The sequence below is a fragment of the Lissotriton vulgaris genome, chromosome 2_1 (assembly GCF_964263255.1).
Source record: "Lissotriton vulgaris chromosome 2_1, aLisVul1.2, whole genome shotgun sequence".
NCBI lineage: Eukaryota > Metazoa > Chordata > Amphibia > Caudata > Salamandridae > Lissotriton > Lissotriton vulgaris.
Window position 1 is genome coordinate 1,152,308,017 of NC_141687.1, and position 26,570 is coordinate 1,152,334,586.

Consider the following 26,570-nt stretch of genomic DNA (forward strand, 5'->3'; position numbering starts at 1 on the left):
GGTAGGTTTCTCAGTATAGACCTTTACATGTAGAGAGATGTCAGCAAGGATTACATGTTGTGTAGAAAAGGAAGCGTTGCCCATGTATACACTTCTAAGAAAACTAGGCTGTGTTTCTCAAATTCTAAAACATAGAATCTGGAGTGTGCTAATACAAGGCCTGTTTTCCTGGACCCTAGTAAACACATCCTTTACCATTTTCAGTGGTTTCAGTTGCTGTTTCTAAAGTGAAACACCCTGCTCACTGTCAGTAAAGTATTTTCAAGAGGAATATGCTACTCCCTAAAGCTTTCTGCAACCAGCCTTTACCTGGAAAACATGTGTCAGTAGTTAAAGTGTGTGCTACGCAATGGAGGTGCATCCACCTGGTTTGTCACTGTGAGCTGTGCACTGTATGCTTTGGATGACTTTCTTGACTTTCTCAGGCCAGCTAATGCAAACATTGCAGGTATTAATGATAAAACTCCTGATTAATTGTGCTCAATTCATCCTGCAAATGTTTGTAGGGGCCGCAACCATAGATTTGAAGCCATGCTGCACTTTATCTGTAACTAAAAGAATGATGCGCACGGTGAGGCTGTAGCATGTGTTTGGAGAAAGGAATGTCAAGTTAGTGATGTGCTAGATATATATATATATATATATATATATATATATATATATATATATATATATATATATATATATATATATATATATATATATATATATATATATATATATATATATTACCTACTGGCGGTCGCCAGTAGGTAGTTATAGTTAGGATTTTTTTCAATGTTAAATCTCAAAATTCTATTTGGAATAACTTTGGCGCCGGTTGACGAATCTGCCTCAAAATTTCCTCAAAATGGCCTCGCGGCGTTCCGGTCCTTCCCTGAAAGTTTGGGGGGGATTCGTCAAGCGGGGGCCGAGATAAAAGGGGGGTCCCAAAACGCGTTTTCCCCATGTTAATTTCCATAGGGCGGTCGATTTCACTTTTAGCCCGAACGGCTGAATGGATTTCCACCAAACTTGGCAAAATTGTAGGGACTGGTAGCCCGATGTGCCTTTGCTATGTCTCAAGATATGTGCTCCAGTGGATTTTGAGTAATTAAGGTTCAAAAAAATATATATATCTATAGCCGCGCTCCGGTACGCGCACCGGTACGCGCACCGGTACGCGCACCGGGCGCTTACCGCGACTTGCGCGCAGAAAGCTGATTGGCTCTGGGGTGTCTGTAAACATTCTAAACAGTCCGGAGCGGCCGCCATCTTGTGTCTCGGTAGGATCGAGACACGAGAGGTGGCCAAAACAAAGAGGGAAATGACCATAAGGGGGCAGAGTAGACCCCCCTTGACCCCCTAGGTTTGATGTGGGGGCCATAAAAGGGCCCCGCGGAGCAAAAAAAAATTTTTTAAAAAATGTGATTTTCGCGGGGTGAGCGCCCGGTACGCGCACCGGTAAGCGTACCGGGGAGCGTACCATGGGGAAAAAGAATGACAGTTTTAAAAGTAGCTGTTTAAAAAAAAAAATTTTTGTTGTTTTTTTTATACATACAAATACATATATATAAATGCATATGCATATATATATATGCATATATGTGTATATGTGTGCGTGTAGAGAGAGGTAGAGAGGTAGAGGTGTAGAGGTAGAGAGGTAGAGAGGTAGCGGTAGAGAGGTAGAGATTAGTAGAGAGAGAAGAAGAGAGAGAGGTAGAGAGGTAGAGAGTAGAGAGTGAGTAATAGAGAGTAGAGAGTGAGTAGTAGAGAGTAGTAGAGAGCAGTAGAGAGAGTAGCAGAGAGTGAGTAGTAGAGAGTAGTAGAGTGAATAGTAGAGTGAGTAGTAGAGAGTAGTAAAAGTAATTTACAATCGTTCGGAATATCGGTGTTTGGGCAGATATGATCCAGGGACCCCCAGTATGCAAGGGGAATTAGTCCCCCCTCTACAAACGCGCCAGTGGCCGGCATTGCAGAGAGGTGTAACAAGGGTGTGGCCTCATTACACTTCTCTGCAATGCAGCTCCCTCGCGCATACTGGAGGCTCCTGGTGGACCAGTTGACCCCAGGGACCCCCAGTATGCAAGGGGAATTAGTTCCCCCTCTGCAAACGCGGCAGTGGGCTGCGTTGCAGAGAGGTGTAACAAGGGGCATAGTCTCATTACACCTCTGCAATGCAGCCCCTGGCGCATACTGGAGGTTCCAGGTGGGCTAATTGGCCCCCAGGGGCCCCCAGTATGCAAGGGGAATTAGTTCCCCCTCTTCAAACATGCACGGGGGCTGCGTTGCAGAGAGGTGTAAAAAGGGTTGTGGCTTCATTACACCTCTCTGCAATGCAGTCCCCTGGCGCATACTGGAGATTCCTGGTGGGCTTTCAGGTCTTATATAGTTAGGAATTAGCATTAAAAAAACCTTTGAAATTCACTGAAAAAACCATAGGTTTCACACCAGTTACAGTTAGGAATTAGCATTTAAAAAACCTTTGAAATTCACTGAAAAAACCATAGGTTTCACACCAGTTATAGTTAGGAATTAGCATTTAAAAAACCTATTAAATTCACTGACAAAACCATAGATTTCACACCATTTATAGTTAGCTGGAAATTTTACTGACATAAAACCATTGAAATTCCCACGTTATAGTTAGTTGGACTCACTATAACTTGCGCGCCTGTAATGCACTGCTGATGACGTCACATATTACATCACTCATGACATGGTCAGTGACATCACTCATGACATCACTGATGACACCATCCTTGTGACAGAGTGACAGACCTAATTTCAGTGTAATGTAACGCTTGAAACACATATTCAAAAATAGAAACAAACATTTTCAAAAAAATGGAGATACCCAAACAGGTAACAACAACCAATTCAGTAATTCCACCATCTATATACACATCCACTCATTCACCAACAGTTCTATATAGTCACTCATATATATACTCACTCATCATATGTAGTGATACACCTATACATCCTGTTACACATCAGCAGTCATCCAAAAGTTACTCACACACATACTCACACATGCAAATAAACTATTGAACATCCATTTATTTGCATATACATTTATACACACACTACCACCTTACTTCTAAGGAAACTTACCCATACTTACTCTCTTAAACAATCACTTATAGAAACACATAGTTATTTAAACAGGAACTTCTACAATCTCTCACTATATATACTATACTCACTTATATACATCAATACTCACATATACTAGATTAAAACATATGTCGTTACTAATGAAGACACTAGTGAGACAGTCATTCACTCACTAACACACACATATACACACTCATCCACCCATACAGTCCTGCACATATGCTGTCTTCAAAACACATACAAACAGTGAGTCAGTCACCAACCCCTGCAGCCACTTATACACAAAGAGAAACACTGATACAAACATTTAAATATTTAAACAATACTCGCTAATATATGTATTCACTAAGATACACGTAATAAGCCAGTTACCCAACCAATTTTTTTTTAAAAAAAACATCCATTTACACACTTATTTAAACATTTATTCTTCCATCGACCTTTACAAATACATATATAAAACAAATTTATTTTTCAGAAAGACACACATTCACTGGATGGTGTCATCAGTGATGTCATGAGTGATGTCACTGACCATGTCATGAGTAATGTAACATGTGACGTCATCAGCAGTGCATTACAGGCGCGCAAGTTATAGTGAGTCCAACTAACTATAACGTGGGAATTTCAATGGTTTTATGTCAGTAAAATTTCCAGCTAACTATAAATGGTGTGAAATCTATGGTTTTGTCAGTGAATTTAATAGGTTTTTTAAATGCTAATTCCTAACTATAACTGGTGTGAAACCTATGGTTTTTTCAGTGAATATATATATATATATATATATATATATATATATATATATATATATATATATATATATATATATATATATATATATATATATATATATATATATATATATATATATATATATATATATATATATATATATATATATATATATATATATATCACGCTTTGTAGTGTATTACTACCTCCTGGAAGATATCAATTTTATTGCCTGGGGTGAGCTGAGGGTATAATTTTGACTTTGCCTTCATTTTGCTAATTCCTGCTCCTAGTTGTGGTATTGCTGTTTCCAGAGTTATTTCATCTTCTGATATCTTCCAGGAGGTAGTAATACACGAACTCTACAACATCTCTAAAACACGTTACAAAGACAATTTATCCCAACAGGAACGAGAAGCATTGTCTACTCTGATCAATGACCAAGAGTTAGAAATAAAAATGCCAGATAAAGGGGGTAACGTAGTTATATGGGACAAGGAACTATACACTGCAGAAGCTATGTGTCAGTTGACAAATCCCCTATACTATGAACAATTATCAAAAAAAACCCTTGATGAAATAAAAAGAGACATTGATCAAAGACTAATAATCTGGGAAAAGAAAATCTGATTGATCACGAGGAAAAGAAATATCTAACGGTAGATTTTCCACGCACAGCCACAATGTACTTCTTGCCGAAGATACATAAAGATCCCATTAGACCACCAGGGCGGCCGATTGTATCGGCAAATGGCTCATTGATGGAACCAATGGCAAATTTTATTGATTATTTTTTGAGACCCTTTGTTGAGGAGTTAAAATCATACCTTAAGGATACAACGGACTTTTTATGTACGCTGTCGAATCTGAAATGGCAAGAAAATTATCTCTTGATATCTATGGACGTCATCGCCCTATACACAAACATTGACAATGACTTGGGCTTGCAGGCTTGTAAATACTTCTTCAAACAGCGAAATATACACTACAAGGAACATAACAAAATGTTATTTGAAATGATCTCTCTGATGTTAACAAATAATATCTTTCTTTTTGGGGAAAAACTCTATCGTCAGCGCAACGGGGCCACTATGGGTTTCTCATTCAGCCCAAGCTATGCTTGCATAGCTATGGGCTGGTGGGAGGAGGAGGTGGCCTGGAATACACAGAACTTGAGATTCACCCGACACATTATACAATGGAAAAGATTCATTGATTATTTGTTTATAGTGTGGGACGGAAGTGAAAAAGAATTTGATCAATATTTCGAACTTCTAAACAACAGCACTCCAGGATTAAAATTCACATGCACAAAGAGCAAGGAACGAATATCTTTCCTGGACACAGAAGTTTATATAAAGAATAACCAATTGGAAACAACACTGCACAGAAAGGTCACGGCCACAAATGCCACCCTTGAGGCCTCGAGCTTCCACCAACCTGCCCTGATTTCAAGTATACCCTACGGAGAGTTTCTTCGAATCAAACGCATTTGCAGTGAAAACACAGAATGGGAGAAACACAGTGCGGGAACGATAAAAAGATTCCAAAAAAGAAAGTATGGAAAAAACCTGATAAAAAACTGTTGGGAGAGAGCAAATGAAAAAACGAGATCAGACTGTTTAAAACCACAAACGAAGGAGAAAACATCAGAGGAACCAATCAGGTTAATATTGGATTACAGTAAGGAATCGAGACAAGTAATCAGAATCCTTAAAAGAATTGGCGAATTCTAAAACTTGATCCAAGCATAAGCCAGAAAATGGGAGATCACCCGGTAGTGACATATAGAAGAACGAAAAACCTAAAGGATCAATTGATACACAGTCACTTTGTCAATAAAAAGAAAAAAACAACATGGCTAAAAACCACTGGATTTACCAAATGCTATAATTGCAAAGTGTGCGAGATAGCAAAACCCACCAAAGAAATAACCATGGCAAACCAAAAGATTTGGAAAATAAGAGAACTGATTACCTGCAAAAGTCAATATACTATCTATATGATTTAATGTCCTTGTCAACTTCGTTATATAGGAAGCACAATCTGTGAACTGAAAAAGCATATCTTGGAGCATGTATGGGCAACTGTAAACAAGGACAGAGGAAATGCAGTGGCCTAACATATGGAGACACACCACAACGGGAATTGGAAGCTGTTAAAATTCCTGGGATTGGGGGCGTGGCTAGCAGCCAAGCATGGCGGCCGCATAGAGTGAGAGCTCCCGAGGGCACTGCAGCCTTCCAGCATATCCGTCACAGTTCTCCGCTACCGAGCACGCCTGAAGCGGCGGCGTTCGAGTCCGGGACCCAAGCGGTGTCACCGGTCCAATTTTCAAAGAAATCGATGCACCAGAGCCTGAGTTACATCGTGTGGCGGGTTGGGGCCTACAGCCGGTGAAGAGGCACCGGCCTTGCGTGCCATCCGGACCCCGGCGGAAGTGCAGCGGAGCCGGCCAAGGGAAGTGAACGCACCCCGGTACCTGCCGGAAAACTCCGAACAAGCCTGAAACTCCTGGCGGCGTCCTCCGGTGGCACACGGGCTGCTACGACCGCCAAGCTGGAGTTCTGGACTTTTAGGTTCCGTCCAGAGGTGTCAGGGAACAACACCCAAAGACCCCGGAGTTCCACCTGTCTTGGTGCACAAATGAACAGAAACACGGGCTTCTCGATGGTGGCGTCAAAGACCAAAGGTTTATTACTGCAGGGACACAGAAGTCACAGATACTACACACGGGCAGAATCTAGGAGCCTGTTCAAATTGTACAAAGCGGGTTGCTCCTTATATACTAGTTTTTGGCCTTCAGGCGAATTCTTCACATGTTGGTACATTCCCAAAACCTTTGTGTCATAAACAATAAATATTTGGTGTGCACAGGAACCGTTGATAAAATCTGATACGAAACATCTACGAAGAGGGGTTCCCACTAGTTCATCACAATTCCCTGTCAATATTGCATTCAGGACCCGGACCGCCTCATCGTAAAGTTCGTTACCTCCCCCTAATAAAGTTTCAGAAAGAAAGGAACGGAGCCAGGTGTGGAAGATAGGAAAGCGGGATAAGAGATGCTTGTGGGTTGTAAATGGGCAAGGCTACAGGCTTCGGCCGCCTAATCATGATCAGGACAATGGACACGAAGACCAGTTTGGCAGGGCTGGCCTCGGGCAGAGGAGGCAGTCTTTGTCGAGTCATGCAGCTACAGCGTGATCTGGTTTAAGGTGCACGTATCATGAAAGAGGTGAATCTCCGGCTAAGGCTACGTGTCCTTAATCGAAATGAAGTGATCAGAGGTTATTGCGTATGTGAGGGCAAGAAACACAAAATGGCTGCCATGATCTAAGATGGATGCCGTGGGTAGATTAGAAATGTGTTAATAAAAGGAGTGCTCTTGTTTGTAGCGTAGCGAAAACACCAGGGTATGCTAAATGGATCATTTGCGGTTCACTGATACCAATATTATGTATTTCTGACAAACTTGAAAACACGGGTTCAAATCGTCACGGAACCGTCACGGAACCTCAGACCCTCCTTTTGCCCTTACATAGGCAATTACTCAGTCTATGTCAGAATCTAGTTCTATGCTCATTAGGTCAGTGACATGCTGTTGTATCATCATCCTTTCTCGTGCCTTTTCTCCAAACGCAGGTGGTTTTCTGAGACAAGTTGCAGCACAAAGACTACACAGAGCAGGACCACACTGGATAATCAGGCAGCATGAGAATAGGAATACTAAGATGACACCAATGACCATTAGAACCTTCCATCCCCACGCTGATATCAGAGTCCAAAACCACTCCATGAAGGACCAGTTTCCCTTGTCTACATGTATAGAGTCGGAAATCTTGTGTAGCTTAGAGATCGCCTCATAGACTGTTGGAGCATTATTAGGAATAAAGACACAGCAGCTCGATTGGATCATTCTGCATACTCCACCTCGATCTGCAAGTATAACGTCTAGAACCATACGGTTCTGCAACATCATGAGTCTATCCGCCTGAAGCTCAGCTGTCAAGTTGCTAAGGGCACCAGCAGTTTCGGTAATAGTAGATTCAACTACCCGTGTTAGCTGACGTATGTTTCTACTATTGGCCATAGGCCCCCAGAACGGAAGGAAGCCTTTGAAGAAGTCTCCAGCTTCCTGACCAGCGGTATCTTCCTTGCTGAAGACACCTCTCGCTACTCTGGTTCTGTGGTAATCAGATGAAGCAGTGTATGTCGGAGGCAACAATCGAGCAATATAACATGATCCTGAAAAGTCGGCAGGCAACCATGTATAAGCTCTGTCTCGGCAAATGAAGTAGGTACCCCTAGCAGTGAGAAAGGCAGGGGAAGAGTTAGCCGGAAACACATAAGTCTCTACGCACTCACTCCTCCCTAGCTGAGCTCTCGGATTTCTCCCATTACCTTGCAAGCAGACCTGACCTCGGTGAGGTACGACCCAGATTGGAGTTGAGCTTTTACGCTTGCTTTCTCCTAAACTAAGGCGATACTCTGAAGTATTCCAACTTAAATATACTCGCAATTCGTCTCTAGGGTAGGATGGAGTATTATTGACGTCCTTGACCATGTCAATAATTCCCTGGACTAAGGCTTTGTTGGCAGAGTTATATTTAGTGGAACGCGGTGGACGTGGAGGATAGGTTTCAAGGGCATAAGCAAAGATGGTTTGGAGGGCCTGAAATGATCCATTGTAGCTGTAAGGCAAAACCAGATAGGGAATACCTTTTTCCATAGTGTGGGGTATCAAGCCACACACCCAGCAGTCTGTAGTGTTAACTACCAGTTGGTGTTGGTGCAAGAGCTGTACAAAAGTGTTGTTGGTGAATTCTGAGCGTCGGGCTTGCTCATGTTCCGGAAACGAGTGAAAAGAGTGTAAAGAAGAAACAGTAGAAATGGCAGGATCAAGGGGAGGTACTGTAGTAACTGGCACAAAAATCAAATTTATACTAAAGACGATTCCACCCACCAATGTTGCTAAAATAATCAAGAATGTAATGGCACATTGCATCAAAAAGCATTTGCTATGAAGAATTCTATGAAGTCTGTTTCTGCGAACATAAATCACATTTTTTCGTTGCAGCGCAGGAAGCTCCATCTTCTACAATCCGCTCGCGACCACTGATGATGTGTACGTAGATGAAAATGCCTCTATCAGCCCTGGGAGTTCCCAGAACCAACAGAAGGATCGACCTTGTGTCAGACCCCTGCAGATTCAACTAGGCACACAGCCACGACCCTACGGCTACCCAGACGGCAAGGCAATTTTAAAAACAATAAACAATAGCAAACTTCCTGGCTGAAGGCAAAAGTTCAATATATCAAAATCACAATATGCAGTTGCCTGCTTTATTTGTCCATTTTACGGCTTCTTAAGTTATATCTCTGTTTCGCTGGTACTGTCTGATCGGAAAATAGTGTATCACTAGCAGCTGTTGCAGTGTTTAAGTTCGCAGATGGCAAAGTTTCTTCTGATGCTGGAGACAAATGTTCAGTGTTCAAAGGAGTCTTTTCAGGAGGAGAGTCAGATTTTGGAGTGTCAGTAATCAATTCGGCATCGCTGAAAGAGATGAACTTCGGTGTGCTTTCAGATTCGGAGGCACCAATTCCCTTCTTCACCCAGTCGTCGTAAGGGAGCGGCAAAGGGACACGCTTAACGTGGGATGCGTGTACCCAGTGCTTGCGGCCAGCTACACGAACTGCTGTCCTCGTTGCAAGTAGGATTTGGAAGGGCCCCACAAATCTCGGCTGAAGGTTCTTCGTCCTCGCGAAGTTTTTGATGACGACGAAGTCTCCCGGTTTCAGCTGATGCCCTGGACTCTCCGGAGGTTTTGGCAAAGCATCGAAAACCTGTTGATGAATAAGACTCAATTTAGCAGTCAAGTCGTAAAGGTAGTCTATCAACATAGGATATTCTATGGAACAAAATTCTTTAGGCCTTGGCACACCCCAGATATTTGCCGGGCGACCAAAGACTATTTCATAAGGACTAAGCCCTATTCTAGAATGTACCGTTGCTCTCGTTGATAACAAGGCCAAAGGAAGTGCGTCTGGCCAGGCTAAACCTGTGGATGCTTGTATTTTAGCTATTTTCAGCTTGAGGGTGCCATTGTAACCCTCCACTAAACCAGCAGACTGGGGATGGTTTGCACTGTGGAATTTCTGTTTCAGTCCTAGGCCGGCACACACACTCTGCATAACTTTCCCTATAAACTCACTTCCGTTATCTGACCATACAATCCGTGGCATTCCATATCTAGGGAAAAATTCTTTGAGAAGAATTTTGGCAGTTGATAGGGCAGTGTTGTCCTTTAGTGGGTATGCTTCTATCCACCTGGAAAAAGCACAGACCACCACTAGGACATATTTTAAATTATTACAGCGGTCCATGTGAATAAAATCTAACTGAATCACTTCAAAAGGGCAGGAAGGAGGAGCGAAATGACCAACTGGAGTTGGAGTTCCCTTGCCAGGATTATGCATCAAGCACACCATACAATTTTTCACCACTCTCTCTGCACACTTACTGATTCCCTCATTCTTCCAGACCGGAGCCAACATCTTACAGATCCCTTTAGAACTTATATGCGCTACTCCATGTGCCATCGTCACTACTGCAAGCACATACGCATCGGGCAACATCCAACGCTGCTGTTCTGTCAAATCAATCCAACATCCATTCGAGTCCAACTTGCCCGTACTTTCTCTCCATACACGTTTCTCTTCCTCAGTTGCTTCTTTCTGAATCTCTTTCACACTTTCCATAGTATCCTCGCACATTCCAGACTCAGCAATCCATCTTGCAGACGTAGCAACATATATTCTGCTCATCGTGTCTCTAGCTGTCTGTTTAGCAATTTCATCAGCAAAAGCATTCCCACGACCAACATCATCCGTGATTGCTTTATGAGCACTGCACTTCACAATCGCAACTTCAGTCGGCAAGGTTAGAGATTCCAACAAGTCATTCACTAGCTGACCATGTTGGATCTTAGTCCCATGGGACGTAATGAAACCTCTTTCTCTCCACAACCGGCCAAAACTATGGGCCACGCCAAATGCGTACTGACTATCTGTAAACACATTCACTCTCTTTCCCTCAGCTAAAACACATGCTCTCGTTAGAGCTATTAATTCTGCAGCTTGGGCAGAATTCTGACTCACTCTTGCAGTTTCCACAATCGTCTTCAAAGTCGTTACTGCGTAGGCAGCAGTCACATCACCATTCTCCAATTTAAAACATGACCCGTCCACATACAGCGTACCATCCGGATCGGATAACGGAGTATCCTTCAAATCAATGCGTCCTTTTGTCTCTTCCTCCGTTTTAAAACAGCAATCATGTGGCTCGGAATCACTCGACTCTTGATCAGTCGGCAACAGTGTTGCTGGATTCAATACATTACATCTTTTGATCTGAATATGACTCGCTAGTAATGTCAGCTCGTAACCAGATAATCTCGCACTAGTAAGGTGTTGTGTCTTCGTTCGGTTCATGAGTGTATCCACTGCATGAGGAACCATGACCACTAGCATGTTGTTCATCACCAAACCAGCAGATTGTCGAATGGAAGCCGCAGCTGCCGCTGTAGCTCTCAAACAACTAGGTAACGCTCTGGCTACCGGATCTAATGTTGATGAGAAATACGCACAAGGGCGTTGTTTATCACCAAACTTCTGTGTCAGAACACTCAATGCGCAACCTTCTCTCTCGTGAACGTAGAGCGTGAACGGCTTACTGTAATCAGGTGTACCCAATACAGGAGCTGAACACAATGCTTTTCGTAATTCAGTAAAACTCTCTTGACATTCATCAGACCATGGCACTGGACTCGGAACATTTTTCCCAGTCAAGGCTACCAATGGTTTCGCTAAAAGAGAAAAATTTGGGATCCAGTGCCTACAGTAAGAGGTAATACCTAGAAAGGCACATACTTCTCTCTGTGTGCGTGGAACACTCATCTGTGTAATTGCTTTTATTCTTTCTGGGGTCAACTTCCTTCCCTCCTTTGACAAGAGATGACCTAGGTAGGTCACTTCTTGGCAGCAGTATTGCATTTTGGAAGGAGACACCTTGTGATTCAAATTAGACAAATGATGCAATAAGGAAATTGTAGCTGCTTTGCAAGTTTCCTTGTCATCGGCAGCCACTAGAAGATCATCTACGTACTGTACTAGAGCAGAACCTGGAGGAAGGACAAAAGAATCTAACTGGCTTTTTAATGCTTGACTATAAATAGATGGACTTTCACAATAGCCTTGTGGAGCTCGTTTAAATCTGAAGCTTCGTCCTCCTAAACAGAAGCCGAAAATATCTCTACTTTCTTCGGCTATCGGAATGCTGAAAAAGGCATTCTTTAAGTCAATAACTGAGAACCATGTGGCTGTAGCAGGAATCAATGTTAGCAAGGCAGTAATATCCGGAACCACAGGAAACTGCGGAACCACAATCTTATTAACTTCTCTAAGGTCTATGACAAACCTGTACACTGGAGGTTTTGTAGGATCAGTTCGTTTCAAAATCGGTAGTACAGGGCTATTACAGACATTTCCCCTAGTTTCTTCAATCACATCTTTCTTAATTAAATCTTGCACAATCAATAAAAGTGCACGCTCTCCTTCACTAGATATTTTATATTGGGGAATTCTTGGAAATTTTACATTTGTTTTCAAGGTTACCACATACGGTGGAATTTCTAAGAGACCTACATCATTAGGACCAGTCGCCCAAAGAGAATCAGGGAGTGAGCGTAGCTCTGGCGGGAGTGCGTCCATTGACAAGTACATCGGAGAGGTGATATTTTTACCCAACGTGAGTTGTACTCCTTCCGGAGAACAGTACAATGTCGCATATAGTCGTTTTAACAAATCTAAACCAAGCAGATTTTCATTACAACCTGTCGTCAAAATCAGGGGTGCTTTCAATTGGCACGGTCCAACAGAAATAGACAAAGGACCAGATATCGGGTTGTAAACAGGGGCGCCTGAAAAACCTACGGAAACATTTGTTGAGCCGGACAAAGGTGCGCCAGGGAGTTTCGCATGAATGATAGAACTTTTTGCGGCACCAGTATCCAACAGAAACGGTTCGACTACACCTGATGTTGCTACTGCGACATAAGGCCCACTCTGATCCACTGGAACTGATACTACTCCCTCTCTCTGTCCATGGCTGTCCTAGTACCCATTTTGCTGAAAACCCTCATCTACTTCACAATAGTCCTCAACAAGATATTGTTGAGATCTATTTTGCTGAGTAGATTGTCCATTTCGTTGATCAAAGTGATTGGAAGGACGATCATTCGTTTGTGGAGGCATAGTACCTCGTCCTCGACCTCTAGAATTCTGCACAAAACCACCACGACCTCTCTGAGCTGCTGCTGCATTATTTTGCGCTAAGATCGGACATTCATTTTTATAGTGACCCTCTTTCTTACAGTACGCACACTGATTCCACTGATATTGAGGTCTTGATGAACTATAATCTGTCCTTTGGTACGAACCTTGCTGCGTATTAGATTGATTCATGCGAGGCGGATACGCCTGCTGCAAAAGAACTTTAGTTTTTAAATCTTTCGTTTTCTTTTCTGATTTCTCCTTTTCCTCTTTATCCCTATTTTCGTAGTACTGTGCAGTCGCAAGTATTTGCGCTGTTGTGGATACAGCCCACGCACTTTCTGAGTCTTTTAATTTATTGCATAATTCAGGTAACAAATTATGCACAAATTTATCGACAAACAGTCTTTGTCCTCCTTCTGTACTCATGTCCTGACCACTATGATCTACAAAAGTCTCTTCAAACCTTGTGAAGAAGTCGGAGACACTTTCGTCTTTCTTCTGCCTGCATGCTGACAGCTTGTCCCAATTTACACGCAATGCTGGCATCAGAGTCTTCATTAGATCAATTATTCTACCTGGTAGATTAGCAATTAGGGGTTCGGGTTTCGCACCACCTATTTGTTGACCATCTGCTGCAGTGATAGCTGCCCAATCACCACCTAAGGCAGCTTGATGATCCTCTCTACGAATTTTAGCCCACACTGGTTGCGGAACTACATTGCCAAATAACATATCGATGTCGGCTAAGTTCATTATACAAGCCTCAACTGTCTGTGTTAATTCCTTGTAATATCCAGCAGGATTCTTACGTGGATCTGGCAAGGCCTGCTTCACCGCTAGCACTTCAGCTCGCTTCCATGGAATGTGTATCCACACTCTTTGGAACTGCGCTGGAGCACCTGCAATACCAGCGTTATCATCACGTGCCACTGCTTCGCGCCAGATTGGAGGAACTTCCCTCATAGGATATTGGCGACTTAGCTTCATTTTTCCTCTTTCTAAATCTCTCGGCGAACGAAGAGATGGATCATTCCTAAAACTTAAAATAAGTTCCATCACTTCTTTTATATTATCACCCACTATCATTCCAGCAGCAAACTCTTTTTGAACTTTAATTAAATCTTCCAAATCTGATTCTACATCATTTTCTTCTATTTCTTCACGTAACAACGAGCACATCTCATCAAAGACATACCGTTGTGTTGGTTCCTTCCACTGCATAAATGTGTCTAACACATCTCTCGTACTATATCTTCTACTCTTCGAAATCCATCTGAGAGCCGTGGAATCTAAAATTCCCCGTTCCTCAGTACTTGGAAGCTGACTACGTCTCTGAACTGAGTCAGGAGTAGGAGTCTTAATTAAAGTTTTATATAAAGGAGACAGCATATTAGTAACAGAATCAGTGATTCTTCGACGAACAGAAAGTGGAGTTAGCACACTCGCAGACGTAGAGAACGCAGTAGAGGTAGGAATAGATAACGGAACAGTAGGAGTATCGAGAAAAATAGTTTGTGGAATAGTAGGTACAGAAGCTGACAGTTCAGGAAGAGAAGGAGCTGTAGGAACATTCACATTCATCACAGGAGGTACGGGAACTTGATTCTGGGGGACAGGAGCAGGAACACCAGGTTGTCCAGCAACCGGCAATTGAACATTCGGGACAAGTGGAGCCGCAGCACCTTGTGCATACGGTGGAGGTGACCGTAACAGATAAGATAACAGAGGATCGTTTTCGGAATCCTCCAGTATCTTAGCCATTTTCGATGGCAAGGCAGGATAGCACTTGTCAATCGCTAAGTTATGCTCTCTAATGGCTACATCTATGGCCTTCTCACACTCGTTAGCCTGCAACTGCTTAGCCGCTTGCTCTAGAGTCAACTCTTCTTGTTCTTTCTGTTCTTTCTTCAACCTTTTAATTTCTCTCTGTTTGGATTCTTTTCGCCAATAACGGAAAGAATCAAACATTGCCGGCCGGGCTTTCTTCCTAAACAATTTCGCTTCTAAGTTGTCGAGAATCTCGGGTTCAAAACTACCATGCAGTGGCCAACTAAGGACACCATCCTTCGCAGTGTAACGGACCCATACCTCATTATAAGATATAGGACCCACACCATGTTTACAATATAAATCATATAGGGGAGTCCCAATCGGAGGAACCAGACAAGAGTCCTCCAATCGTGAGTCACGGTTGCAACCAAAGCAAGACAACATTTTCCGACTTACCATTTTTCAGTCCGGAACACAAAACAAACAAAACACAAAACAGATATGTGCACTTGAACCAAGAATTTAGGCCTACCAAAACGAACTGTTGTATCGATACCCAAACTAAACAAAATAGATTAGCTTAACCAGAACAACCTGTGATAATCCTACCAAGAACCAAAACCAAACCAGGAACCAATCAAGGATTTTAACAATCCTCACAAAGTAACCAGCTAGCTATCACTAAATACTTAACTGAGTCACTGAAGACGTCACCAAGGAGAAACCCGTCACGTTTCGCCGTACTAAGGACTGCACCTCGGGTCCAAGACAGGGCGACGGTCAAGGCAACGGCCCACTGCAGCCGTCCTGAACGGGAAACCCTCGTGGAAGAGAACTTCGGGCCACTTTTGCGATATGCCGGGATCGATGAAGTGGGGCGCCTCCCTCAGGAATCTTCACACGAAGCTTCTCGAACTCTTCAGGCTTTTGGACCGGTACCGAATGACGTCGCCCCACGTTGGGCGCCAATTGGAGTTCTGGACTTTTAGGTTCCGTCCAGAGGTGTCAGGGAACAACACCCAAAGACCCCGGAGTTCCACCTGTCTTGGTGCACAAATGAACAGAAACACGGGCTTCTCGATGGTGGCGTCAAAGACCAAAGGTTTATTACTGCAGGGACACAGAAGTCACAGATACTACACACGGGCAGAATCTAGGAGCCTGTTCAAATTGTACAAAGCGGGTTGCTCCTTATATACTAGTTTTTGGCCTTCAGGCGAATTCTTCACATGTTGGTACATTCCCAAAACCTTTGTGTCATAAACAATAAATATTTGGTGTGCACAGGAACCGTTGATAAAATCTGATACGAAACATCTACGAAGAGGGGTTCCCACTAGTTCATCACAATTCCCTGTCAATATTGCATTCAGGACCCGGACCGCCTCATCGTAAAGTTCGTTACCTCCCCCTAATAAAGTTTCGGAAAGAAAGGAACGGAGCCAGGTGTGGAAGATAGGAAAGCGGGATAAGAGATGCTTGTGGGTTGTAAATGGGCAAGGCTACCGGCTTCGGCCGCCTAATCATGATCAGGACAATGGACACGAAGACCAGTTTGGCAGGGCTGGCCTCGGGCAGAGGAGGCAGTCTTTGTCGAGTCATGCAGCTACAGCGTGATCTGGTTTAAGGTGCACGTATCATGAAAGAGGTGAATCTCCGGCTAAGGCTACGTGTCCTTAATCGAAATGAAGTGATCAGAGGTTATTGCGTATGTGAGGGCAAGAAACACAAAATGGCTGCCATGATCTAAGATGGATGCCGTGGGTAGATTAGAAATGTGTTAATAAAAGGAGTGCTCTTGTTTGTAGCGTAGCGAAAACACCAGGGTATGCTAAATGGATCATTTGCGGTTCACTGATACCAATATTATGTATTTCTGACAAACTTGAAAACACGGGTTCAAATCGTCACGGAACCGTCACGGAACCTCAAAGCGAGACCTGAGCAGCGCAGAGGTCGGTGCACCCCAGCCTGGGCCGCGCAGAACGGAGACAACATCCTACGACCCCCCTTCCCACACGAGAGCTTAACTAGCGCACAACACTGCGGGGGGCAATATCAGACACCGCGTGGGAGCGGGGGAGCAACGGACCCGAATACCGCACCAGAACTAAAGCCAGTAAGTCGGTGCCCCAGGGGGACGACGCCCTACCGGGCATAAACGCGGGAGCTCAGGGGGAACCCCCCAGGCCCACACCCTACTGGACGCCACCAGCAGCACCGACACAGCGGCAGTGACCCAACACGCGGCGGCCTGTCCAGTATACGAGAGAGGGCAGCTGCCCGGGCCCGACACCTATACTAGCCGCTGTGATAGAGAGAGACGGAGCAGTACGGAAGAACGAGGGGGGATCACAGTGACCGCTCCATCCCTGAGGGAGAATACCCGGGGCAACGGCACGAAACGCACCTGCAGCTCATCGACTCCCACGCTAACGACCAGTGAGACCTACACGGACAGCGGAGGGACACTCTGTCCACCTCCCCCCGACCTACTACTATCTGGTTGACACCTACTACCAGAGACTTCAGTCGACTCGCAGGTCACGATCGCCTGGGACATATCTCTGGCCCCCGCAGACCCCAACACCATGGCGGGTAAAGGCCTCAGGAGCGGATCCACGCAAGCCAAACTGGATAAATTCGCCTATGGACACCAGGGACAACAGCAAACTACGGGGCGACCCTCCACAGGACATGCCCAGGAAGCAGAAAAGACAACGAAAATAACGCTAGAAGACATCATGAGAAAACTCTCAGAAGTGAAAACTACAGTGGGCGCCATCTCCTCAGAAGTATCCCTGCTGCGAGCGGACTTTCACAAAATGCCGGAGAGGGTGTCGCAGGTGGAGGTGGTCACAAAATCACTCGTGGAAGACACCTCAGAGCTCCAGTTGGCCATGGAAAGGATGCAAAAAGTCACCAAGCTCCTGCACGACAAGCTGGACGACCAGGAAGGGCGTTCACGCCGCAACAACGTACGTATCCTTGGACTTCCAGAGACGGAGGGGAAGGGGGCCATGGACCTCTATATAGAAGACCTCATCAAGAACAAACTCCAGCCCAAAGGCCTGTCTCACTTCTTTTTGGTGGAGAGAGCGCACAGAGTCCCGGGGGGCCCGCCCAAGACGGGGGGCGGCTCCGAGACCGGTGCTAGCCCGGCTCTTTAACTTCAGAGACAGGGATGCAATTTTGCAGGCGGCAAGGAATTCACCACCAGTACGGATTCAAAATGCAACCTTAGCGTTCTTCCCAGACTACACGGCGGAAGTGGCCAGGCGACGCAAGTCCTTCACGGAGGTTAAGAAAGCACTGCACGACAGGGAACTGCCGTACTCCATGATGTTCCCTGCTAAACTGCGGATAGTGGCCGAGGGGAAGACCTGTTTTTTTGACACGCCGGAGGTGGCTCAAGAATGGCTGGAGGGCTGGAGACCAGCAGGGCAGCGGCACCGCTCACAGCGAGACCGACCGCGACACCGTACTGAACAGACACCACCCAGTCAGTCCTCCCAACTACCACACCAGGGAGGCGAGAGAGAAATAGAATCGGACCTTGAGAGAGATCCGCTGGACTCTGGACAATTGGCTCCGGTGTAACATTTAACTGTATTGTTTTCGAGATTGTGTGGGCCGCGGGACCGTGGCTCGGACGTGGCTGAGTAGGGTGGGCACAGGCAGTGCCCAGAGGGTACTCACCAACCCTACAAGCAAGTAAGATGAATAGGGGAGGGCTAAAGCACTCTGCACAGTTGGGGATGCGAGCGGGTGTTTGTCCGTGGAGCAGGGTAGCAGGGAGGGGGGATGGGATTGAAGTTTATATGTTGGATTACTTAATCTTGTTTGTAGTCATCGTTCACCACATACATTGTACTATCACCCTGACATCTGCATATCTCCTACACAGCACGACGCAAGTCGAAGCATGGGTTAAGCCACAGCACACGTTGTGTGCAAGACTCCCTCATCAGCCTAATGGCCAGGCCACTTAATCACACGCCCGCCGAGGGCTCCTCCGCAGCCGGGAGGATTCCCCCATTACGCATACTGACATGGAATGTCCGGGGACTGGGTGACAAAATCAAGAGAGGCTTGGTCCTCCAGGCCATAAAGCGACAAAACCCAGATGTGGTCCTCCTACAGGAAACCCACCTCACGGGATCCACCTGCAAAGCCCTAGACAGACGTGGATACACAATGGCGGTCCACGCTGACTTCACTACTGGCTCCAGGGGAACAGGCATACTGGTGAGAAGATCTTCCCCCTTTATGGTATCCCGCCGTGTGGCGGATGACCAGGGTCGCTTTGCCGCGATCCATGGGCAGTGGGAGGGCAGGGCCCTAAATGTGATTTCAGTATATATTCCCCCAGCCCTACACTCTGTGGCCCTACCAGCACTGGGCAAATTCCTTCTTGATCTCCCCGATGGTGACACGATTGTTGGGGGGGACTTCAACGCAGTCATGGATCCACTTAGGGACACCTTTCCCTCCAGAACCCGACCACGAGGTACTGCACCACTGTCGGATTTTGCGGAAGCCCTAGGCCTTGTAGACCTCGGGCGACAATTGCACGCTGAGACCACCCAATACACTTACTACTCGGCGGCACATAATAGCTTATCTCGCATAGACTACTTCATGACACTGGGGTTGGGACTAGATATGGTAGAAAAGGTGGACACACTACCCAGGGGGGTCTCAGATCACTCTCCGATTGTCCTATCGCTGACCACCGGAGGGAAACGGAATGCTCGACTCTACCCAATCTACCCCAATTTCTTAAAAATCCCCAAGATTCAAAAGAAACTCAAACTGGCGACGTCGCTGTATTTTGCTGAAAACACAGGCACAGTAGAGTCGCCCTCCACCTTATGGGAGGCGTACAAAACTGTCCTCAGGGGGGCGGCCATTGCAGCGATTACGGGACACAAACGGGACTCACGAAAGGAACTCACAGATCTGGAACTTGCACTTGACACGGCCAATAACGCTCATATGACAGACCCCTCCCCGTCCGCGACACACACCCTCATGCTCCGGCAGCAACAATACCTAGCCCACCTCAAAACGACGGAGAAAGGGTACATCGCAAACACTAGACATAGAATTTACGATGTGGGCGACAAAGCGGGTCGTATGCTAGCATGGCTAGATAAGAGAGGGAATGGAGCGAGAGGTATTCATAGGCTCAACACAGAGGATGGGTGGACACTGGTACACCCAGAAGAAATAGTTGGCGAATTAGCACGACACTATCAGGCAATCTACACACCGGAACGGAGGGTCACACGACAAATGGCGATGGCAACACTCGCAGACATCACCGTCCCCAGCATTGCACAAGAAGATAGTGACGCCCTAGAACTAGACCCGACGGGGGAAGAAATCCAGCTGGCGATCCAGGCGTTACAGTCAGGTAAAGCACTAGGCCCTAATGGGATACCGGTAGAGTGGTACAAGACCGTGGCTACAGACCTCAGTGCCCCATTACTGGCCATGTATTTAGAGAGTAGGGACAGACTAGAGCTGCCGCTGGATCAACGCACGGCCACGATTGTAGCTATACCCAAGCCGGGAAACCCCCCGACGGCGTGCACCTCGTACCGCCCGATATCATTATTGAACATCGAGGCCAAAATATTAGCTAAACTTCTAGCTACCCGCTTGCTGCCCCATCTCAGTACCCTAATCCACCCTGATCAGTCGGGCTTTATGCCCCACCGGAGCACTGCGTTGAATCTCAGAAGAGTCCACGGAGTGTTGGCCCGCACACACCTCCTCACGGAACAGGCGGTGATCCTCTCTCTCGATGCCAAAATGGCGTTCGACCTAGTAGAGTGGGAATACCTCTTCGTGGTACTGGAACGCATGGGTTTTGGGCCGAAATACATATCGTGGATACGGCTGCTTTATACGAAACCCGTTGCACAAGTGGTGGCCAACGGCCACACGTCGCCGAGATTCCCACTGGGCAGGGGGACCAGACAGGGTTGCCCCCTGTCCCCCCTGCTCTTCGCTCTGGTGCTTGAACCCTTGGCCATACAGATCAGATCAACACCCCTGTTCGCAGGCATCAAATGGGAGGAGGGGTGGGAGGACAAAGTCTCGCTATACGCAGACGATATGCTCATCTACATGACCGCACCCGAGACCGGCATCCCAGCCCTACTAGACCTATGTGACACGCATGGACGCACATCGGGCTACACTCTCAACTGGTCGAAATCCACCATATACACATTAAAAGGCCCGGCGCCGAGACTGCAGGGGAACTGTCCTATGCTTACGACGTCGGCCTCCTTCAAATACTTAGGTATTATCATCGCGAGCGGGGAAGCAGAATTCTTTGTGAACAACCTAAAACCACCCATAGATCGCCTGCAAGCAGATGTTAAGCACTGGGCGGCCCTCCCCCTGACCCTGCTGGGCAGGGCGGCATTGTACAAAATGATGGCCCTGCCAAGACTCCTCTACGTCCTGGAGAATACTCCACACCTAGTACCACAGCGTTACTTCCAACAGATTGTTGCGCTGGTCACTGTCCTGCTCTGGAACACAGGCCCGGCGCGCATAGCATATGACAAGCTGGTAAAGAGCTGGTACGAGGGGGGCATAGCGCTCCCCAACATTCAGCTATATTACTGGGCGGCCCAACTCAAGATCATAAACTACTGGATCCACGCCCCGAAGGACGACCCGGCCTATCGGGCGGATTGGTCACAACTTGGGACGGACTGTATGCTGTCCGTGCTCTACAACAAATAACAACTGAAGGCCCTAATTGGTCCGACCAAACACACGGCGGCGCTATGGCACGTGGCACAGGCCCGTCTGGGGTGGGCAGGCCGACTCACTAAAATGACGCCCTTGTGGGACACGAAGGCATTGGGGAACCTGAGAAGCTGTAAGGGGTTTGAGCGGTGGGACTCAATAGGCATCTCTACAGTAGGAGACCTCTGGGACAATGACTCAATAATACCATTTCCACAACTGCAACAGCAATACAACCTCGGACCCACAGAAACGTTTCGGTATGTCCAGATTAGGCATGCATTACTACAGACTATCCCTACCGGCACCACACTACCGGACTCCTCTCCTTTGGAAGATAGACTGCTAACAGATTTCATGCTCCAAAGCGCCACCTCCCTTACATACAAAAAGCTGATCAACAATCTCAAAGACCCAACGCTAAAGCTTAAAGAAAAATGGGAAGGGGAACTAGGTGAGACAGACGAATTTGAATGGAATGAGGCCCTGGCCTCCCTGAAGGAGGTGGGAATCTCTAGTAAGCTCAGATTAGTACAACTTAAAATCTTACACCGCATCTATTACACCAGGACACTGCTGCACAGAATACAGAGAGCGGTACACCCCTTCTGTTTGCGAGGCTGCGGGGAGGAAGGGACACTGATCCACACACTATGGGAATGCCCACAAATACGCGAATTCTGGAGACAGGTGCTCCGATCCATCTCCCAGGCCCTTAAACTTTCCATTTTACCTGAACCACGTAAGTGTCTTCTGAACATCTGGGACCCCAACGATCTGGGTAGGTATGAGCTGATTTGGGCGTCACTGGCAATGACAGTGGCTTAGCGGGATATAGCACAGAAATGGGGGGCGCCAGAAGTACCCACCGCCAGTAGATGGGCTAAAAACATGGACATCCTAATGGTGACAGAGAGAGCGGTTTACGTGCTTCGAGCAGCGCCCCGGAAATGGAACAAAGTCTGGGCGGCATGGAACATGTACAGAGGGGAAATCTGTGAGCCCTTACCAGAGGGAGAGGAATCAGACTCAGAGGGGGAGGAAGAGTAACTGAACGGTTGCGGGGCGATGGCCTCAGGAACATGACAATGTTACATGGGCGGCACTAACCTGGCCTTATACTGCAGTAAGAATAGAGGCACAGGCTACTACGAGCTGTGGGAGACACAAAAGGGTTACGATGACACATGGTTGGGGGGGTAAGTTGGGGAGTTTGTTAATAATGTTCTAAATGAAAAGAGATGTAGCCATCACTGATATTGGAGGGAGGGGTTACCAAGGGACTGCACTTTACGTAAAGTATCCTACAATTGATGCGTATACAAGACCCGTGAAGCAGCAGACCTCTTTGTCCTAAGTTACGAAAATGTAGTTTGTTAATTACTGCAATGATAAATTGTACGGAATGTAACGATTACCGAATGGATGTATGCAACTGATTAACCACTATTCCTTCCTAACAATAAAGTTTAAAAAAAACAAAAAAAATTCCTGGGATTGGAAACGATGTCGCTTTCAGATAGAGGGGGACACCGCGAAAAATTGTTACGCCAAAAGGAGTCACGGCATATTTTGAACTTTCGAACGATGACCCCTTTCGGACTCAACCAGTTGGAAGAACTTTATGTACATATATGATAGACCCCAATATATAAACTTCTCGAGAAAATCTCCGCAATTATTCTTTTTCCCTTATCCCACACAACAGGTTTATCTAGAGATGAACATTAGAATGAATCTGGGATCCAAGAATAAAGAAAACCCACCGGTGGGTGCAAAAACATTATGAAATAGAACAGTCTCATATATCAACTGAAATAGCAAACAAGAGACTTGGAACTGCAAATTATCAATGTCAGCCCACTTGAGGGCTTTAAATAGATAAACAGGCAATGCAAATGGTAAAAAAAAATGTGTGTACCCTGCACTCCCTTCCCATACCGCTTCCTTTACTTGTGTAAATTGATTGAAACCTAAGGTTGGTAGCAATGAATAACATCAAAAGAAAAGCGCAAAATATGTGACTTTGATGAAAAAGAAAATGTGAAAACAGGTTAACTGTTGAATACTTAGAATAAGAAGGGAAATAGGAGGGCAAAACTGTAAATAATTATGAGAAAGTTTTGATTTGTCTGCATATGATATAGAGCTGGACTACATATTCCAGAATCCAATTGTGAAAAAAAATATGGATGTCATCACGTGACTGAGGTGGGTGGGAACTCCCAATTTTAAAACACAACCAGCAAACAGTGTTTGAAACAACCGTGATCAAGTTAGTGGGGAGCTAACGAAACGTGTTGGTTTTATTGCTGTGAACATGCTGTAATGGATTTAAGAATAAATTAAGTGCTGTCTCACGAAAAACTCGAGTGGCTGGAGTGTCGGCTTCTTTTGTCTCCCATGGAATATCGCGTTCTATAGGATACTCTGTTGTAATACAAAGCGGTTTGGTTCCACCGCAAGAAGCTACGCACCTGCAAGCAGCGCCAAACGGAGGGAGACCTGAACTAACATTTGTTGAATATATATATATATATATATATATATATATATATATATATATATATATATATATATATATATATCAACATCCGCCCTTCAAAGCTATGAAAGGAAGAAGCCACACGCAGGGATTTAACAGGTGGGGTTCTTTTTAATGGAAACTCAGGCAGCTGGGCATAATGCATTTCGGTAATGACACCTTCTTCAGACACCCCTCGCTGCCACTCCTCATGTCCGTAGTGCCCTGTTGCAAAGTTCGTGGTTGAATGCCAAATCCATTTGTAGACGCCGCCCCAATCATGTGATCAACCGTTGAGTTGCAGGCAATGTCAAACTACAACTCCCAGAAGGCTATGTGTCTGGAGTATGTGTTGTGGGTAACCAAAGTCATTTCTTTTCGTTGTTGGCGTTTACAAATCCGGGCACAATTGATGAAGTGCTTTTTTTAATGTCCTGACCCCTCGAGTCCCTGCAAAAACGCTCCAACCTTCAAAGCGCCGGTCCTCTGGGTTGCGAGTTGGTGAGATTGCACCAAACTCTCCCGTGTAGTCACGGGCTGCCTTTTGAGCAGTGTCCCTTGGCTTCAGCGCTGAGCGGGTGAGCTGCCTGAAAGCCCATACCTGAGCCGACTCCGTATCTGCAAACACAGACGTGTACCAGGAAAGCAGGCAGCCTCTTAATGGAACGGCGGCTTCTTAATGTGTCTCTGGCCGGCACAAAATATCAACATCCGCCCTTCAAAGCTATGAAAGGAAGAAGCCACACGCAGGGATTTAACAGGTGGGGTTCTTTTTAATGGAAACTCAGGCAGCTGGGCATAATGCATTTCGGTAATGACACCTTCTTCAGATACCCCTCGCTGCCACTCCTCATGTCCGTAGTGCCCTGTTGCAAAGTTCGTGGTTGAATGCCAAATCCATTTGTAGACGCCGCCCCAATCATGTGATCAACCGTTGAGTTGCAGGCAATGTCAAACTACAACTCCCAGAAGGCTATCTGTCTGGAGTACGTGTTGTGGGTAACCAAAGTCATTTCTTTTCGTTGTTGGCGTTTACAAATCCGGGCACACTTGATGAAGTGCTTTTTTTAATGTCCTGACCCCTCGAGTCCCTGCAAAAATGCTCCAACCTTCAAAGCGCCGGACCTCTGGGTTGCGAGTTGGCGAGATTGCACCAAACTCTCCCGTGTGGTCACGGGCTGCCTTTTGAGCAGTGTCCCTTGGCTTCATATACATATGTTCTTCTGAGTGATAGTTGTACACAAGTTTGGTCAGCATGTTATTCATTGAGCAGTATATAACTTTAAAACTTTTGGTTATTGTTTCTTTTTGTAGGAGGAAAATAGAAAACAGAGATTTTCAAAAAGAAAAGTAGCATGTGATAAAATACATGGAGGAGACATACAAAACCTCTTAATTTTTGAAGAAGCAGGAAACCATAACTTTGTGGAAAATCAGAAAAAAAACTTTTGTTTGGGGGAGTATTTATGTTCTTGTGAAGCTTATCCTGGTAGGTGTAGTTGTTTCACAAGAACAAATATTTTGCTTACAGAAGGAGGAAAATACATCCTTTTTTAAATAGGTTGGACCTGTATCAGCCTGACTGGATAGTACTTGAAGTGGTAGTGTATCCCCAGGTGGAAAAGATGTAGAACATTATGAAGTGTTGTCTATTTTAGAACAGCAAACCATCTGAAAACTGGCAACAGTAGCGGCCGGCATGACTCACGGGTTGGAGGCGAGGGGTCGCGCGGGAAGAGGAGGTCGTGCGTGGGGGTTAATTTAATAATAATGAAACAATTTAACTTACCTTCGCAAAGGCTGGGTCCTGCGTCGTCTCTGCTCCTCTCCTGCCTCCAGCAGGAACAGGAATCTGCCAGCCAGGCTCCGAGTCTCACCACTAAGTAAATCACAATTGGTGAGGCCGCTGCCCAGTCAGGGTCTAATGGCCCGGTCATGTTCTCCATGTAGGCTGCTTTGCAGCCTACATTGAGAAGGGCAGAGTGCACATGACTTGTTTGGTCGGCCCCAGAGACCCGACCAAACCAGTTATCTGCACTCAGGAGTGGGCACACCACTCCTCCCCTGCCCAGCCCTGCTCGCAGAGCAGCCCCACCTGCAACCAACTCTTCTGCTTTCTCGCTGCCCCTTCCTGGCAATTCTCTGTGGATGAGTGGATCTGAAATGTATGTTCATTCCAGGGGTGCTCATGCTGTACTGCTTCTTTAACGCTCTGCTGAACTCTTTGTTTTGAAGTTTGCAATTCACAAACTTTGTAGATACTTTTTGCTTCTTCCTGCTCTAAAACTGCTGGCGTCTGCTGATCAGACTCAGAAGAAGCCATTATAAATGAGTG